Source organism: Globicephala melas, chromosome 3 (assembly GCF_963455315.2).
Source record: "Globicephala melas chromosome 3, mGloMel1.2, whole genome shotgun sequence".
NCBI lineage: Eukaryota > Metazoa > Chordata > Mammalia > Artiodactyla > Delphinidae > Globicephala > Globicephala melas.
In genome coordinates, this window is record NC_083316.1 from 999,250 (window position 1) to 1,011,952 (window position 12,703).

Sequence of the window (12,703 nt, forward strand, 5' to 3'; positions counted from 1 at the left end):
GAGGTTCTGGCTTTGAGCCACGCCCATACCTGCACTTTACGGAAGAAGCTGGGGCAGCCCCCGGGGCGGCGGCTGGGCGGGGGTGCGGAGCTGCTGCCCCACGAGCACCTGGAGGTCCCTCTCTTCTCCTGAGGACCACGTCTCCACTCGCCTGCCCTGGGGCCGAGATCCAGCCCTTGAGCCCAGAGTCCCTCCATGGTCATTGCTGGGGGGTCTGAGGCGGCCTTCCTCCCCGGCCCCCAGCCCAGTCTGGGAGGGGACGGTGACCAGGGCCCAGCTCACGGTGCACAGACGGGCACCAAGGACCCCGTCACGGGGGAGCCTCCACTGCATACACCAGGCCCAGGGGGGCTTCGGGGGCTGGGGTCCCGGGCCAGGTCCCCCTCCCTGCCCTCTGCCTCCTGAGTGCAGGCCCTGCCGCTTCCCTGGACCCTCCGCGGTGGGGCTGGTGGTTCGGGCTGAACTTGCCTGGAGTGTGAGTCACAAGGAGTCGGGAGATGCAGCTCGGGGATTTCCCGTCGGAACGTTCTAGCCCTCAGCAGCCCCCTTCCCCCCCAGGCCTTTCATCTGACCCCATCCCACCACCACCAAGTGTCCCTGGATGCGCTGCACGCACGTGGCCGCACTGGTGCCCACAGGGATGTGTCTCCTCCCTCCCTGCCCCCTCCCTCTCCCTCTTTCTCTCTCACACACACACTCTTGCACATTTATTTACACACATGCACTCACGCAGCACGACAATGGGTCCAGCCAGGAGGGGTTCTGTGGCCCCTTCCCCTTCTAGGCTGCAGCCTGACCATCACTCATCTTCCTGGCCTGGAGGGGACAGGACGGGTGCTCTGCCCTCATTCCCAGGAGAACCACACCCAACTCTGTCCAAATGGGGCGTTGGACCCTTGTCTCAGGAGTGCGCCCAGGGGACACCACAGGCAGCCCAACTAGGGCTCAACGTTGACAGCGATCCCTTGGACAAGGCTGCAGGATCCTCAGGGCTGTATCCTGGCCGCTCACCTCCCCTCAGCACCCCAAAATCTGCACCCCTGGGCAGAGTGGCTTCCCTCTGCTTTGCGATTCAGATTGGCAACACACACATACACACGTGTACATGCATGCATATACCACATGCACAGACACGTGCACACAAGCACACACATGTGCTCACACCATATGCATGCAAGCACCATACATGTGCACACGCACACGCCACATACATATCACACAATGCACGCCCACATGTGTTCACACACCACACACACAGGCACACGCATGTGCAGACCCCACACAGGACATGCAGACAACATGCCTATGCACTCACCCCACCCACACACGCAAACACACCACACACAGGAACACCACACATGTCGAGGACACACGTGCCACCCTTCTAAAGGAGACCCAGTGGGTCCCTCATCAAAGGTTGGCCCTGCCCTGTGGGGTGACCGTGTCCCCAGAAGTCCCTGTGGGGCGGTCCTGAGCGTGCATCTGACCCTGGGCTCTGCACCTGGCGCTCCTAACGGTCCCTGGGAGAAGCCGACGTGCCCATCCCCAGCTCTGCTTGTGAGCCCACGCTTCACGACAAGGCTTTGCCAGCAGGGTCATCCCTCGGTCTGCAGGCCACGAGGACCAGAGTCACTTCGTGTCAGCCCTTGTCCCCTGCTGGAAAGGGCGGGGTTAGCAAGGCCACCTTCCTTATTAACAAGGGGGCTCTGGGGCCTTGCAGCGCCTTCTCTGAGCCTGGAAGCTTGGAGTGTGGCCCAGGGCGCTTGCTCCCAAGCCGGCTCCCACCTATAAATAACAGCGGTGGCAGGTCTGCTGTCAGCACCGCTGATGGACGTTCCCTTCCCCGCCATTACGGCCTGCGACTGTGGGAAAATTAATTTAAGTGGTAGTTAATTTCTAATGAATTCCACTCAAGCGGTTAATATGTTCCCTCGGTGTTATGGTAACCTTCACGGATCACTGCACTATGAAAATAAATTCGACTTTACACTGGTTTATTAGGAAAGAGAGTGAGGCTGGGGAGTCTGGCTAAATCTTGTCTGCAAATGCACACGATGAACCTTCCACAAGAAATTTAAAAGGGGAGGAAATAAAAGCCATCAGGAGTTTTCCCGGGTGCTGAACGACCCCGATGACTAAATTACCCGTCTCCATGCTCTGGGTGAATATCTCCAAATCCGCTTTGTTCCTGTGTTCCAAGGAGGAAGAGGAGAATTTTTGCCTTAAATCCCGTGTGGATTCCTTAACAAACCTGAAAGAATGTCCTCTCTGAAACCTCTGCCTGAGGCCCAGGCCAGCCCGGAGCAAGCCTGGACAGAGGGAGGAAAAAGCTTGGCGGGCAAGTGTGCACAGGGGCCATGTGCAGAGCAGGGCTTGGGGGCTTCCGCACCCCCGAGTGGATGAAGATGGACCCACCGGCTGCCCTTGCAGCGGCCGGTCTGTGTGCAGAGGCGGCAAGAGGCTTGGAGCAGAATCGGATGGGAAGAGGCCTGCAAGCAGCACCCAGGGGCCTACGGAGTTTACGTGGGTGACCCAGGGTCAGCTGTCTGTGCTTCTAGCTCAGGCAGCCCTAACAACACCCCAGACGGGTGGCTTAAACCACGGGCATTTATTTCTCACAGTCCTGGAGGCTGGCCGTCTGAGACCAAGGTGCCAGTGGACTCAGTCTCTGGAGGGAGCTCTTCCCAGACCCGCAGAGGCCACCCTCCCACTGTGTCCTCACATGGCAGAGAGTGAGCTCTCTGGGTCTCCGCAGATCAGGGCACTAATCACATGGAACCAGGGCCCCACCCTTATCACCTCATCTAAACCTAATCACCCAGAGCCCCACCTCCAATGCAGCCACACTAGGGCCAGGGCTTCCGGGTGGGGTTTGGGGGCCACAGGTATTTGGCCCGGCAGTGTTGTGCCTACAGTGACGATGTCCACGCTCTTCGCTCTCGCGCGGTTCACGCCTCTGGGGCAGTTTCCTCAGCTCGTTGGGGTCTCCCCTGCAGTGGCTGTCAGATGCAGTTGTGGCAGGGTCACCTCAAAGCCCCTTCATCTCACACAGGCTCCTGGCTGGAGAGATTGGCACCTGGGCTCCTCGCCTATCTCCCCATAAATGGCCTGTCCACCTGGTGGCCCTGGGGTCGCTGAACTTCCTGCATGGCCGCTGAAGGCTCCCAGGGCAAGTGCCCGAGAGAAGCCTGCCGAAGCCGGGTCGCCCTCTGCGAGCTCGGGAGATGCTCTGGCCGAAAGCACACGTGGCTGCACCCTGACCTTGGGCCTCCCGGACGTGGAGAAATAAATGTGTACTGTACACAAGCCACGCCACCTGTGCTTCTCTGTTACAGCAGCTCGAATGGACTGGACAGGGCTCTCCAGAGACACAGAACAAACAGCATGTGTTTTAAGGAATTGGCCCTTGAGACTCGGGGGCCGGCTCGTGGGAACCTGAGGGAAGATGTGACGTCGCCGCTGAGTCTGACACCTGCAGTCTGGGGACTCAGGCAGGGCGTCAGTGTCCCAAGCTTGGGCCGAATTCCTCCTTCTCAGCGGAAGCCGTCTTTGCTCCTAAGGCCTTCCCCCGAATGGGTGAGGCCCACCCACATCAGGAGGGGGGTCCGTGGAGCCCAGAGGCCGTGGTTTACGCGCTCATCACGTCCGCAGGGGCCTGCGCTTCCCGTCTGGACTAGTGTCTGCCCCACAGCTGGGCTCCTTGCCCGGCCGCCCTGATGTGCTGACTGTCTTAGCGGCCACTGTGCTGGGCCGTCAGGCAGTCACCATGGGCACCGGCTGCTGCTGCAGAGCCGGCTGAGGGTCTCCCCAGAGAGCGGCCTGGTCACGACCCCTGACTCAGAAGCCCTCCTAGTCCCCCAGAGGCTACAGAATGCAAGTGGGATCCCTGCCAAGAAGCTCCTTGGAGCCCCGGGCCCCGCCCAGCTACCCGCACGCAGCGTCCCTCTTGCGGGGGCCGCAGGGTAAGCCCTAGCCTCTCCCAGCCACCAGGCACCTGTCCCCTCCTCGCCTCAGCACAGGCTGCTCTGTGTGGCACCTCGGTCACCGAGGGCCATTTCGGGAACGGGCGGGACAAACGTCTCCCCATCCACACACCAGACCACCCTTCCCCCCATGAACAAGCTCCGGCTCATGTCACGCTGATGTCAGGCTTCCCTCTCTCACTGCCCCGTCGAAAATCCCCTGAAGTCCCGGATCAGAAACTGCTCCCGCTTCTTCTGCTCTGTGCTGACCTCGACAGCATCCCCCGCCAGGGTGATGCTACAAGCATCCAGGCTGCAGCCTGACACGCGGGGATGCCCCAGGCAGGTGTCTGGACACCCCACTGACAGGTGCCTTGCATCCAGGACACCCACGCGGCTCGCTTCCAACCGCTCCACGTTCCCTGTCAGCCCACAGAGTCTATTCCCACGTGGGAACCCAGCAAAGAGTTCGGCCTCTGCCGTGACCCAAGATGCGGGCTTAGGGCGTTGACGGGAACGCCTTCCCCATGGCCGGGCAGCTGGAAGCTTTCCCCTTTCACAAAGACCGCGGGAGCCAGCAGCCCACCCTGCTGTCCCCCGAGGCCTCCTGCTCTCCTGGGCCTCCCCACTGGCCACACGCCAGCCACGAGTGTCCTGCGTTCTCTCCGCAGGAAGGTCAGGTCCAGGCCCAGGCAGCGCGCCCCTCGGACGTCTGGGCACCTCCGTGTGGCCCTGCTTCCCGGGCTCCGCGGCCCGGCTTCAGGCTCCCGTGCAGGCGACTGACTGTGCCCGGCAGCCTCCCGGGAGGCTGGCTCTCTCGCCAGCCCAGTGCCCGATTTGACTGGGAAGGAGGTGGCTCTGGTTGTCCCAACCGGGCACACAGCCTCCCTGCGCACTGGGCTTGGCCGGGGCCGCGCCTCACAGATGCGGGCGCTGGGAGCTCTCTGCAGTGGATGTTGCCGGGACCTGAGAAAACACTGCAGGGGGAGCCCTGTCCACTTAATTTCTCCCAGATGCCATTCACTCACTGTCAAGTGGCAGTAACGTAGGTAACACACCGGGCAAACCACAGGCACTTGCTAAACCGCAGCTGTAACACAGGGAGTGACAACAGTGCTGTCGACAGCAGTGCCTGTCCTGCACCCATTCCCAGACAATTTCCTCAAACTCTCGCTCTGCAGGGTCGCAAACACTTCTCCCCGCAAAACCAAGACAAAGCCCCAGCAGCGCGCACACCTTGCTCCAGGCAGGGCTGCGGGTGCCTCTGGTCCTGACCCCGGTGGCTCTGGGACCACAACGTGGGCGTGTCCTGGACATCACTAAGCGACCCCAGAGTGGAAGGAAAAAGCACAAGACGGGGTCAGAAGCTCGAAACAGCCGTGTGTCGTCTACCAGGACTTAAGTCAGAGAAACAAGGGCGTAAGATCAGCTCCTCCAAAATCAGAACCCACGCTCCTGGCAGGTGTCTCCGCGTAGAACAGGTGGGCATCCACATCCCGTGGGCGGCCTTCCCGCCTCTCCCAGGGCCTGTTTGCAGCGAGTGCCTCCCGGTAGGCCGGGGGTGGGCAGCCACACCACTTAAACCAGACATTCCGTGGATGCACTTCAGGAACTTTCTGTGGCCGCAGAGGAGATGGGAGCGTTTCTTAGCCATCGTCATCACTGAGGATGCAGTGAGCGGAGCGTGGGGGCCGGGCCATTCTCTGGGTCCCATGACGAAGTGGCTGTGCTCTGTCCCGGTCTCACCACGTCTGTTCAACCTGAGGGCCGTGGTTTCAGGCAGGGAACACGGCTCCGGGGTCTCCTAAGCGTCACGTCACCGTCCACTCTGGATTTCCAGATGAGATGGATCTCGATGCTGGTGGTAAAGAAAAGCCAGCCAGGCCCCGGCCAGGGAGGGAACCTCGGCCGCTGCCTGGTGTGAGCCGGGTGCCTCCAGGCAGTGGCTCCTTTTGGGGTCACACTAGGCCCCTGGGGGGAGGCTGGGCTTGGCCTTCACCTTCTGACCCCAAGAGCAGCCCCTGCTCCCCCAGGGAGGCCCCAGAGGACGTGGCCAGGGAACCTGGTGCACAGCCATGGCTGCCACGTGGAGGGCAAACCATCCCCCATCCCCAGGACGTGGGTCCTCACAGGCCAGCATCAGCCTGCGGACTCGAGACCAGCACGGTCCCCTCACCTGACCCACCGAAGCTTCTGGCAAACCCACAGCTTGGACTTCCCGGTTCCCGGGGAGGCAGGGGGGTCCTGGGGGCAAAATTGAAGGAGGCATTTCATCGTTTTCTGGGCCAAGGGGTGTGCCTGGGGTCTCACACCTCCTTCAGGCTGGCCAGCTGTTTCCTGTGTTAAAACCACACACACACCAAACTGTATTAGCTAGCGGAGTCATTAACCAAACTCCCATCCAAAGGAGACTGTGCCCCTAGTGCCCCTACCTCTTCCCCGACTCTCTAGCTTTCCAATGGCCTCCCCATCCCTGTCCTGGAAGAGCTGCATCCTCGCCCTGGTGCCAGGGCTGTATCACCTCGTGCAGACCCCCAAGAACATTGGACGGAGCCCCACGCACTCAAGTGCAGAGCCTCTGGGCAGACACAAGCAGGGAGACGGGTCATGCCCTGGGAGCGTGAACGCTGAGGGTGCAACCCGCCGGCCTGGGACGGAGGGAGGGAGGCATGCGCGGCCCAGCCTGGAGACAGAGCCGCATCTGGAAGTCCCGCAGGGCCCGGAGGAGCTGGTGACTGGGGACGGGCGGGCTTCCTGGGTTTGCTCCTCACGGAAGCAGGGGTCTGACCGGAGGTGGAGGGGCCGGGCCCTTCCGCACAGGGGCAGGTGCCAGGCGCCCGAGTGTGCGGTGCCGGGCAGCACCCACCCGACCCTGGGGCTCGTCTCCAAAGGCTCAGCTCCGCAGGCATCAGGTGCTCCCGGTGGCTGGAGGAGGGTCAGGAAGCAGTGAGCGAGGGCGGGATGTGGAGGGTGGAGGCAGCCCGGGTCAGGTGGCTGAAGTCCCCAGCCTCGGGGGCTGGGGTGCTGCTGTGTGCCAGCCGGGCACTGATGGCGTCCGGGGCGCACACGGGCCCCACCTAGGGTAGGCGGCAGGGCGGCAGCTCTCGGACCTCACGGGCAGCACCTGCCACCGTGGGCTCAGGCTCGTTTCTGGCACCTGGAATGGAATTCATTTACAGAAAAATTAGATCTGCCGTTGAGAATATGCAAGAAACTGCAGAAATGCGTGAGAGCAGGCGAAGGCCCCAAACGGCCCAAGACTGCGGCCGGCAGGGGGAGCAAAGCCACGCGAGCTCCCCAGGGGCTCCCCGGGGACCCCCCACCCCGGCCTGTGCCACCCGAGCAGGACCGTCCACCTGGTGGCCTGGCCGGACGCCTGACCTGCAGGTCAGACTGTGGCCGCACTCATGGGAACAGGGAGAACCCTGAGGACCCAGAGGTCTTTCCTGAGACGGCCACAGGCAGAGGACGGCCACAGGCAGACGACAGCGGGAGGTGCGGGCCGTCCAGGGGACCGGGGGTGCGGTCAGGCCGGAGGAGATGGCGGCAAGGACGGGATCCCGGGGCAGGACCCGTCTCAGACTTCAGATGCCGCGGGACCCGACGGCCGGTGAGCGGGTGGCTCAGGCCAGTGTGTCCTCGGGTGACCCGAGACTCACCCTGGCTTACCTGCGGTGGGGAGACCGGCTCAGAGGCAGGTGTCGTCACAAGTTCTCCCTGTCTCTCTCTCATGGGCGGTTCAGAGATTCCACTTGTTAAGCGAGCGTCCCCTCGGGCAGCAGAGATCTTATTTTCCTGGGGTTGTCTCCGCCGTGTCCTGACGCCGGTGTGTGTTTGGACTGATGCTCTGCAGCTCACGGTGCGGATGTCACTCCGGGAGCACAGCTCTCCGCGCCTGGCCTCCTCCCCGCGACCCCAAAGTCCCCGCCTTCGCCCTTGGCCACCGGCTCACGGCCACTCAAACCGTCTTTGCGAGTAAAAATGCCTCTCACATGGGCTTCCCTGGTGGCGCAGTGGTTGGGAGTCCTCCTGCTGATGCAGGGGACACGGGTTCGTGCCCCGGTCCGGGAAGATCCCACATGCCGCGGAGCGGCTGGGCCTGTGAGCCATGGCCGCTGAGCCTGCGCTCTGCAACGGGAGAGGCCACAACAGTGAGAGGCCCGCGCACCCCACCCCACCCCCAAAAAATGCCTCTCACAGGATCTACTGAACTTGGGGGCAGCCTGAGGAGCGGACGGCTGGTCACACATGCTTCCCCTCCTGACGCTGGGGGCCATCACCCTGTCGCCCCTGCCTGGTCCCGCGCCTCCCCCCGCGCTTGCGGGCTGGTCCTGGATTCTCCATACTGACCCCCCCTCCCCAGCCCGGCCTGGGGCCTGGGTAGAGCCCTGCTGTCTCTCAGCTGGGCGACCGCAGGACCTCTCGGGCCACCTCAGCTCCCTCCGGTCCAGCCCCCGCCAGGAGTTGCAGTCGCCATCCGCCCCAAGCACACACGGGACCGGCCCCTCCCTGCGCCAGCCCCAGCTCTGCCCCTGGCCTCCAGCCACTCTCCCTGCCTCACGGGGATTCTTCTCCCCTTTGGGGGTCCCTGCGCTGTCTCCCACCCTCTGTTACTCTCTACCTGCAACCTCCCCCCACGCCCAGCTGGCAGGGTCTCCCCAGCTGCTAATGCAGTTGAGGGGGGCTCCAGCCCCGCCCGAGGGGGAGGGGACGCTGATCCAGGGCTGCGGGTGGGGTCGTGTTAACTCCTTCCGACTCTCAGGCCCCAGCTCACAAGAGAGCTCCCCGCAGTAACTTGAGAAAAGAACAGGTTAGAGTCCTCGTGGAGAACAGAGGCAGCAGGAGAACTGTGGCCGAAAATAAAATAACTTACGTGTGTAGGTTCAGAAGAACTCCGGAGACCAAGTTCAGGCGCTGCAGCGGGGAGAGGGACAGGCAGAGCTGAGGGTGAGGGAGGAGGGGGGAGGCGGAGAACAGATCCAGTCTCCCGGAGGCCCTGATCCCCTCATTTCAGAGCTGCGCAAATCTGGAACTTAAAAAAGGTCTTTGTTTTCTTAAATGGGCAGATGTTTCCAGTAGCTGAGACTTGGGAGAAAGAAAATGACGCTCGGCCACCCTCCCTTCCCTGGTTTATAAGGACGTCTCCAGGCTGGGGTCGTGCCATCAGCATCGGGCAGTGACGACAAGGCCTGATTTCTCACTGGAGCTAAACCAGAGCTCAAATGGGGAAAAGAGAAAAAGAAAGAGCCTGTTTGGGCAGGGAGGATAACACCCCCGCACACAGTCAGTAACTTCACCAAACAGTAAAGCCAACAGCAAAATCTGCCCTTCACAATAGTAAAGGATCTGCTCAAATTCTGAAAGCACCGAGAAACGAAAAGCCAAATAAAACCCTTCCAATGAAAAGTATTAGAATATCAAGCTAAGAATTATTATTGGAATCCTACGAACTGCAATTCCTAATCAGCAAGTTTCACTGAAAGTTCCTGGAGAGGGATGAAGCCTTTCCTCACGGAGGGTCCCATGGCTCAGGGACGCATGGAAGGTGCTCGATGAAGATGTGTTGTGAGCGACTGCGAGCTGGGCATCTGTTTCCTTTTGCTCCTTCTGTGTGAGCAGCAGAGCCCCGTACACAGCTGAAAGGCAGTATTTCTCCTCCTCCTTTGCATCTAGGGGCAGCCTCTGGCAAGCAGGCACAATGTCCTGGGTGAACTGGGGAGAGCTGCTTAAAAGGATGAGAGGGACAAGGACAAGGGGCAGCTGGTGTTTGGTTTGTGCTCCATCCCTTCCCTGTCTGACTGCCTGGAATGTTGGACATAATAGCTGGAGCTCCAGCCACCAGCTTGTGCCATGAGGTTGCCATTAGAAAGGAAATCAAGCACCAAGAATGACGGGCGATGAGAGGACAGAAAGAGACAGGGAAACTCAAACACGGAGAGCTGTTGTAACAGCCCACAGTGCCTTCTGATGGCCCTCCTCAATGTATGTGGGCAAAATACTGTGTATTTTTTTTAAACCACTGCTCTTTCCAGCCCCTGTCTCTTGCAGTGGACATAATATACAGCTGATTGCATATTGTCAGGTGATCAGGCAGGACTACTTCAGTGAATGAATCCATACACTTACCAAGTGTCTAGCACAGTACGTGAAGCAAAATAAATGGATAAATAAATGATGAGTCACAAAGCCTGATTCACTTACAAGATAAGACTCCTCGATATCTCCAACAACAAGCTAGGTAATTAAACCGATCAAAGTTATAAGTGAGAAACTGTGGCTTCGTTTTAGAATAGGTGATTACATATTATTAACCACTGAAAGAATTGTTGCACCTTTAGAGAGAAACCTTAGGAGAAAGCCACACTCTGGACTTCCTGAAAGACGGCAGATGAACTGCTAGGATTTCTGCACAGTAATTCGTATTATGTTTAGTATAGTATCATCACTATGTAAGGAGAGACATGCATCACTTTCTGAGGAGAAGACAATGAATCTTTCATGATGCCAGCCAGACGAGGAATCTGTCTGAGCCCCTACGCGGGAGCTGCTCGGCTGGGTCCCGGAGGCGCGCCAGGGCTGGCTTGCGAACAGCTCTGTTTCTGAGTAAGTACCTCACGGCCACAGTCAATCTCTCATGCAATGCAAAACAGCTCTCTTTGTTCTGTAAACGTCTCATTTTTTTTTTTTTTCTGTGCTTTTTAAAACAGGAAAATGACAAGTAGGAACCTGGAGAAAAAAACAGCTGAGCTCTCACTGTAAATCACAACCACCGATGACAAAATAGGACCAAATTCCTTGTAAATCAAAAAAGGAAAAAGAAAAAATGGATACAGATGCAGAAAATTGCCCTAAATCAAAACCAACACTTACAATATTCTATGTCAGCTTGTTGAAGAAATCACCTGGGGGCAGAAGGAGGATGCCCCGTGGTTGCTGACATGAGCCACTGCCCAGATGTCCTCAAGTTTAGGATGCTGCCCAGACGGGGCAGGCACGGGAGTCACAGGGATCTGCTTGTAGATTCTCAGGGCTTAACCAAAGGATGATTGTGTTTGCATCCAGGGAGAGAACCCTGGTCTGGGGTTCGGGACAAAGACCAGCAGTGCATCCTCGGGCATCTTCTGCATGCTGGACAATTTGAGTACATCATCTATTAACAGTAATTTAAATGAAAATTGTTTTTAAAAGTATTTGATACCACTTGTAGTAGATCAAACAGCACCGCCCCCAAGGTTATATATGTCTCCTCAAAACCTGAGAAGGGGACTTTATTGGAAATAGGGTCTTTGCACGTGTGATTAAGTTAAGGATGTTGAGACGAGACCGTCCTGGATTAGGGTGGGAGGACGCATTTCTCTCGCTTGAAGCCACCAAGCCTGATTAATTTGCTACAGCAGCTCCGGGGAAATAACACGCCTGCTTTATCCCCCCTAAATCGCCTTGGCCTCTAGTGAAGAAAATCGCTTGAAAAACAATGAATGAAATAAGTTAATGTCTCGTTTACTTTCCGTCTTAAGTTTGTGCCCATTTGGAGTGAACAAGGGAGGGCGCTTTGTAAAGCTGGTCGGCACACAGGCACAGGAAAATGCGATTTGATTCCTGTGCTCCCGGCCACTGCGGAGAACAGCCACAGAGAGCTGCTGTATCAGAGGAAGGCTTCTACTCTTAAAGCACAGTCCCCATGTCTTTTTCTCATTCTTCCTGGAGAATAACTTATTTTATCACGATGAGGAAACTGACCCGATGAGCTCTTAAGGCTCTACGTTTTAAGTTAAGGGAAAGACCATCTCGCTTCAAGATTTAAATTTTGCAACTGACACCAAAAGTCAAACACAGGAAGGAAGAATGGGTTCCTCCTTCTCCTTGGGAGGACTGGAGGACGATTTCACAACTGCGCACCTGTTGTGTGATTTGGTTCAAAAATACGCACGTGTTTAGTCGGGCAGAGAGGCAAGTGCGTACGGGGGGAGGCAGAAACCATGGCAGTTCCTCTAACCTTTGACTCTTTGACTGTTTGTGCGACTAAGTGCACACAGGTCTTTAGAGAGAAATGAAAACCCCAGGCCCTCCGACTGCTGCTTGCTCAGCTGACTGACCGTCACAGCCACTCACACACGATGTGGGCTCCGACGGTCAGGGGCTGCGCTTGCCGTAGAGAATGTTCCAGAACAGTGTCGGCAAGTGTCTTCTGTAAAGGGCCAGAGAGCAAACACTGCAGGGTCTCCCAGAACTGCTCAGCTCTGCCGCTGCAGGTGAGACGGCCCACCAGGATGCACCAATGGGTGAGCGTGGCTGTGTCCCAATAAAACTTTATTGACAAGATCAGGCAGTGGCAGGGCTGCCCACCTCTGGCTAGGACAAGCAAGAGACAGCTGTCTTGTCCACTTCATGTTTTAAGATTAAGGAAGGGCAGTAGGGGAAAAGAGTAAAAGAGGGTCCTCGAAAAAGTAAAAATAGAACTACCATGTGATCCAGCAATTCCTCTTCTGGTGTTTATCCAAAGAAAACAAAACAAAACGAACTTGAAAAAATATCTGTACCTCCACGCAGCATTATTCACAAGAGCCAAGATATGGAAGCAACCTAAGTGTCCGTCAGTAGGTGACTGGAGAAAGAAGTTACAAAATATAAGTTATATACCTAATTTATGTACCCACACAATGGAATATTACTCAGCCATGAAAGAGCAGGGAATCTGGTCCTTTGCCACAGCAGAAATGCACCTTGAGGACTTTATGCTG

General features: G+C 57.9%; 1 long non-coding RNA gene across 1 annotated transcript; it reads right to left on the minus strand.

Annotated features, from left to right (window-relative positions):
- Window positions 1–4,664: 4,664 nt before the first annotated feature.
- On the minus strand, window positions 4,665–9,101 carry LOC132596977 (uncharacterized). The gene is made up of 3 exons (XR_009563265.1): window positions 8,836–9,101; window positions 7,632–8,090; window positions 4,665–7,119 (listed from the first exon to the last, which is right to left on the minus strand). It is a non-coding gene; the product is annotated as an uncharacterized lncRNA (long non-coding RNA).
- Between the last annotated feature and the right edge of the window lie 3,602 nt (window positions 9,102–12,703).